At 39.0% G+C, this 5,767-nt stretch overlaps 1 long non-coding RNA gene across 1 annotated transcript; it reads left to right on the top strand.

The window, feature by feature from the left end:
• Positions 1-285: 285 nt before the first annotated feature.
• LOC104668293 lies at positions 286-5,447 on the top strand. The gene is made up of 3 exons (XR_748801.2): positions 286-371; positions 667-801; positions 4,608-5,447. It is a non-coding gene; the product is annotated as an uncharacterized LOC104668293 (long non-coding RNA).
• Positions 5,448-5,767: the final 320 nt, after the last annotated feature.

The following is a 5,767-nucleotide window of genomic DNA, read 5'->3' as shown; positions in this document are numbered from 1 at the left end:
CTCCCCTAAAAGATGGGGTTAACAACATGGCACATGTATACCTATGTGACAAACCTGTACATTGTGCTTATATACCTTAGAACTTAAAGTATAATTTAAAAACATTTTTTTTTTTTTAAGTGGGGTTAAGACAGTAAATAATCCAGGTAGTCAGGAGAACCTAATGAAACAGCCATTCTGTTCTGCCTAACTTTCCTACCTTCCCTTGCTGGGGCACCACTGCCCATGGGTGGAGCTGCCAATTAAGCCAGATCCTCAGGGTGACACACAACTACTGAGCCAACAGACATCCAACAAGTACTCTCTGTATCCAGAAACACTAACTTATCTAAGAGCAGAGAATTCACAGGAACCCTATAATCATCAGTCAGGTAAGAAAAATAAAACCAATTTTGAAAGTTTGCTGGGGAATAACATCGACATTTAAAAGTCTCTGAAATGGAGAATGTTCCACTACATCATTACAAGGAAAGGCGGATGCTCCTGAAACCTAGCAAACCAAAATCTTAAAGCGCTCCTTAGTTTACCACATGTTATTTGCCTCGTCAAAGGTCTTTGCCATCATAAAAATTTGTTTCTTAAAACTCAAACCCCATCTTGCAAGACAGAAGATCAAAGAGCTTCCCAGAGTGTTTGGGACTGGGAAATTCTTTTTTCCATTTGTAGGGTTTGCATCAAAACAGATGCAGCAAGAAAAGCTGCATCTCAATGCCTTTGGGACTTTATGAAGGTGGACAATCCTGGTTGAGCAGAGATATTGCAGATGTCTCCCCTGTCATGGAGGATAACCTGCCTTCCTGGGTAGGTGGAGCACAACCACAGCAAAGGATGATATGTGGAAAGCATTATTCTGAAGGAGAGAGAACTAATTCACCCTGTCACCTTTCTTCATTGAGGAAAGCTAGCAATTTGAGAACCTGTGTCTGTATCCATTTTCTGTGTGAAAAGGAAGCCTTTTGCAATAAAACAGGCATTTTGTCATCTTTTAACAAGATGTCCATTTTATTTTTAGAAATATGCAAAAGATAACTGAAGACAGGAGACTTCCTAGCAGGTCCTCTTCTGTTCAGTGAGGCCAGAAAATGAGACACAAAATTATATCAGTATACATGATTCTTCTTGGAGTTTTCAAAAAGCAACATTAAGCAGCTCTACCATGAATATTATTTAGTATAAGACTTAGGTATACGGATCTTTAGATTTTCCAAAAAAAAAATCTACACTATTTGGAGAAGCATTTATGGTGATTGCTATATGCAACAGCTTCTTTGAATTCATTCTTTCAATTTTAGGAGCCACAGGAATGTATCAGAAATGGCCAAATCATGAATATTATTTACTTTATTCTAAATGTAACTAGACCTAGGGAGACTTTGCTAATTACTGGTAGCGTAGCAGAGCAGAAATCTGTTCATGTCTCATTCAAGCCTTGGATTAGATAAAACATTAGTTCTGTGGAGCTGATCACTCTGGAGGTTTACTCATTTGCCTTGATGCAGTAAATGTTGGCACATTAGGCCTCCTGGAATATCCTGAAGCCGGCCTAATAACACATCTGCTGTGTTTATTTTTGAATGTAAATGGCACTCAAAAGTATGCTTTGAAAATTAATTTCAGCTGAAAAACACTAAACATTAATAAATACAGATTTTGTTTCTGCTAACAATTACTTCACAGAATTGTTAGATGTGGTGGAAAGAACTAGTTTACAAATACGGTTTGCAGCAATTAAATCCCTTCAAGCCAAACTACTCCAAACTGGGTGGATTCCTCTTAGATGTTGTGAGGGATATTCATACAGACTTAAAGGACTTTTATGACTTTGTGTGTACATAAAGAGCAAAGGCACCCTGTTAGGTCAAGGATGTTGCTGTGAAAACAAAGGGAAATTCGTTTCTAACAATTGGATCAAGACAAAAGAACAGTTACACAAATCTCTTAAGAAAATGCGTTCTTAGTTGACATGGACAATGAAAACAACAAAGATGACACATTCCTGCTATTTTCTAAATATCTTTTTTAAATTCTAGCAAAGGCAGAAGGGTGCTCTTTCTTTAAGTCCGCCAAATGTAAAATGATCAAGCAGTAATTATGGCGCTCTGGCCTGCAGTATGAATTAGAGATGGTCGGCTCACCCTAACGGCTGGAGTGGACAGATTGAAGTATTCAGCTAGTTCTTGGAACCACGGGCCATCTGTTTATATTGTGTGGTGAAATCACCACGCTGAAAGCTGCCTGGGTACCGGTAGCATGGCCTGCAAACAATCACCCCTGGGATGCTTGGTTCTGTCTAATCATTGAGGAGAAGGGAAATCATCCTGGTGTGAGCATCCAGAGACCTCTGCTCATTTGTATCCAGCTGCAGGTCTTGGACCTTTCATCCTGGGCTTTTGGCACTCAGCTTCCTCACCTGTGAAATGAGGAAACTGATCTTCTTATCCCCCTCTAAGGTGCTCATCATACCTCTTTCAAGCCTTTATCCCACCACAGGGTGATTGTAAAATTGAAATGGTAATATATAAACAAACAGAATTTTCAAAGAGATGAGAGCAAAGGTGACTCTCTCCTAACACAAACCAAGCCAAATAACTTTGTGATGATGGAATATGGAACTTTCAAAAACAGAAGACTGATCTAGAGAAAGCGAGGTCATTATATTTAGGTATACAACTAAAGACTCCTGGACTGCAAGAAACCTGAAGGACTGGGGTAGGTGTCAAGCATCTTTCTATTCTGTGGCAGCCAGAGCACAGCCAGAGCTTGCAAGTTGTAGACACTCATGTATATTTGTTGATGGAAAAGTGGCTAACTTAAATTTTTAAACAGCAGATTTAAAACAGTTGCATTCATTAAAATGATTTAATATTTGGGAGCTCAGAAAGTTTTAAAGGGCTCAGGGAACATCAACTAAATAGTAGGGTAAAACCGTTTGACCCTGTGGTCTGACCCTGCCTTCGTCAAAGTTGAAGACACTACATGTGGACAGAAAGTATAGTATTGGCAGGGATGCAGTTCAGCTGTGCTCAATGGAGCCTCTCTGGGAGTAACTGACAGGACCCAGCAACAAAGGACACTGGCTCGAACTTCTCTGTTTCTCTCGAATTTGCTACATTTATATGCATTTTATATGCATTTCAGACAAACTGAAGTATGAAATTGTGTAGTGAGTTTTCTGCCTTTTATCCATTCATTCCCAAGAAAAATGAAAAAGAGATTTGGGGGTGGAGGGTTTGCCTGATGAAAATAGTTAGGAGTGAAAGCAGGAAAACCAGAAAAGCCACATACTGCCTTCTCTAATTTTATTCATATCACATCCTTAAGAGTTTAAAGAAAAAAAAAAAGTTTCTCTCTTGCCTCAGTTGTTTATAGTTCTTCAGCAATCTTGTCCTGAGTCCAGGCCATGTTGCTGGGTCAAACCCAAGATCAAAACGCCCAACGTGGTGTCAGTTTTTATTTCAGAAATGGGTCTGTTAATGACATCCTAATGTCTATCGTCACATAGCAGGAACGATATTAATATTTTTTTCTCTCAGGCACTGTTACACAGATGTCAGCTCTAATCCCTATAGAGGGTTGCTACAAGTCAATCTTCATGGAAATATATTAGTGATGCCTGTGAAGTTTCCAGAAATATAAGAGGTGTGAAAATTATAATTGAAAAAAAGAAACCTTTAAAAAAATTAAGTTTATCTAGAAATATGTAAAATTATTCCACTTGATGACAATAACTACCCACGATTCTTTCAAAACTACATTAGTCTAATGTAAACCAATAATACATATATTAAAATCCTTCAAATTGTCTAAATAGATCAACTGTTTTATACAAATCAAACACAAGAAAGCTCTCTGTTTTGGCTGAAAGTGATGCCTGACATTAATATTTCACGATTATGAATTAAATGAACACAAAATCCATTTATAAAACGTTATTGATGTTTCTTTTACAATATAACTTTTGTGCTGTGTTCAGAGAGCAGGAATACAGATGTTTCCCAACCTGCAGGGCTGGGGCAAGCCTGTCTTTTAAGAGCACGATTGTAAACCAATGAAAGGTGTGTAAACAGATGACAGGGGCAATTACAATGTGGAATTGATTAGGCTCTCAATTACTAATGGCACGTCGTCGGCATTCTTCTTTTTATGCTGCTCTTTGATGACAAAAGCAACATAATAGCTCATCAGGGCTATAATATGTTTGTATTTTGAATGTCTCTCAGTAAGGGAACATCTGCAACTGCAGTTGAGGCTATAGAATGCGAGTGAGCTGGCATGGATTCTTACAGACAAATGAGTTATAACGATTTCACCCCCAGCAGGTATCAGTCACTTTTTAATTTTTCTTAATGCCAACAAACAGTAAGCAAAGCCCTTGGACCAAGGAGAGAGTGTTAGAAGGGAGAAGCTGGGGAAGAGAACATGGTGGGGACTTAGACATATTAAGTTAGGAATAGAAATGTTAACTGGAGCAGAATCTGTAAATCTGTAAGTCAAATGATCATTAGTTATCAAGGATTGATTAACTGCATCTGCCTCCATACTGTATATCTCTATAATAACTGTATCTTACAAAATTTCTCCTCCCTATTCATTTTCTGATTTTTTAGCTTGTCTAACAGATGCTGAAGAAGCTCCCAAAATATAGTTGGGATTTTAGTAACAAATATCCCATGAGTTATTGAATTGAATTCAGTAGTCTCAGAAAACCCAGCCTGGCCCTCCAAACTCCAGCCTCCCCACTGGGTCTCACACCTTGACAGTATGCTCCACTGCACTGCCATTTCTACACCCCATGTCTGGGCCTGGCCGAAACTTCAAGGCTCCTGTTGGAAGGCAGCCCATCTTTGAGGTCAGAAGAAAACATTGTCATTCTGAAAGTTGGCCACTCACCTTCAAAATATCCCTTCCCTATGGTTTTTTATTGTTGTTTGTTTTGTTTAAAGGCAACAAAACAGCTAGTCTGTGACCCATACCAGAGCTGTTAAAACAGAAGGATTAACTCTAGACTTGGCCCCAGTGCTGGCAGATGTTTTTGAGAACGGAGCTGGGGATGTTTGAGAACACTGAGAACTCACGCTTCCAACGTGCAGATGTGGCGAACCTGGAGCCAGTTCAGAGAAGTGACAAAGATGACGAAAGGGCTAAAGAATGGTTTCTGAGGGAAGGCTAAAGGGATTCTTTTTGCCTTTATCCCAAGAAATGAGAAAATAATGATTATTAACTTCAAAGCCAGTTTGTTCTTCATGTCTGCAACAAACCCAATGAATGGAAAAAGGCTCAAATTAAAAGCAGGAGAGAATTGGGTGAGGTAAGAGGAAGACTTTCTTGCCCTTCCAAGGAAGAAATATGACAATCTGAGGTCATGGAGTCCACATTTGTATACAGATTTTAACAGAGGGATAGACCACACATTTTTTTATAATTAAATTTGACTTCTCATTTTTTAATTGTTTTTTTCCTTGGTTGTTTAGACTCTGAGGAGCAAAAACTGGAAATATGTAATCGTTTCATTTCCCCACTCCATTCCTGTTCTTCAGGCCCCCACGGCCTGGTCTTAGGAATGTACCATAAAAGGACACTCACGGCTAGATCTCAGTTCTCAGTGGTCAGTATTTTTCTTGATTTTTACTATTTTCAGCACTTTGCAAAGACATATGGGGAAAAGGAAATGGAGGATTATGGCTAGTCGGGGAGGCTTAAAGTCAAGAGAAATTGGCACAGATCTGGAAGACAGCATATGTCATTGATCTTGTCCACAAGCTAATTG

Source organism: Rhinopithecus roxellana, chromosome 3 (genome assembly GCF_007565055.1).
Source record: "Rhinopithecus roxellana isolate Shanxi Qingling chromosome 3, ASM756505v1, whole genome shotgun sequence".
Lineage (NCBI taxonomy): Eukaryota > Metazoa > Chordata > Mammalia > Primates > Cercopithecidae > Rhinopithecus > Rhinopithecus roxellana.
The sequence above is the reverse complement of the archived record's forward strand: the minus strand, read 5'-3'. Positions and strand labels throughout refer to the sequence as shown.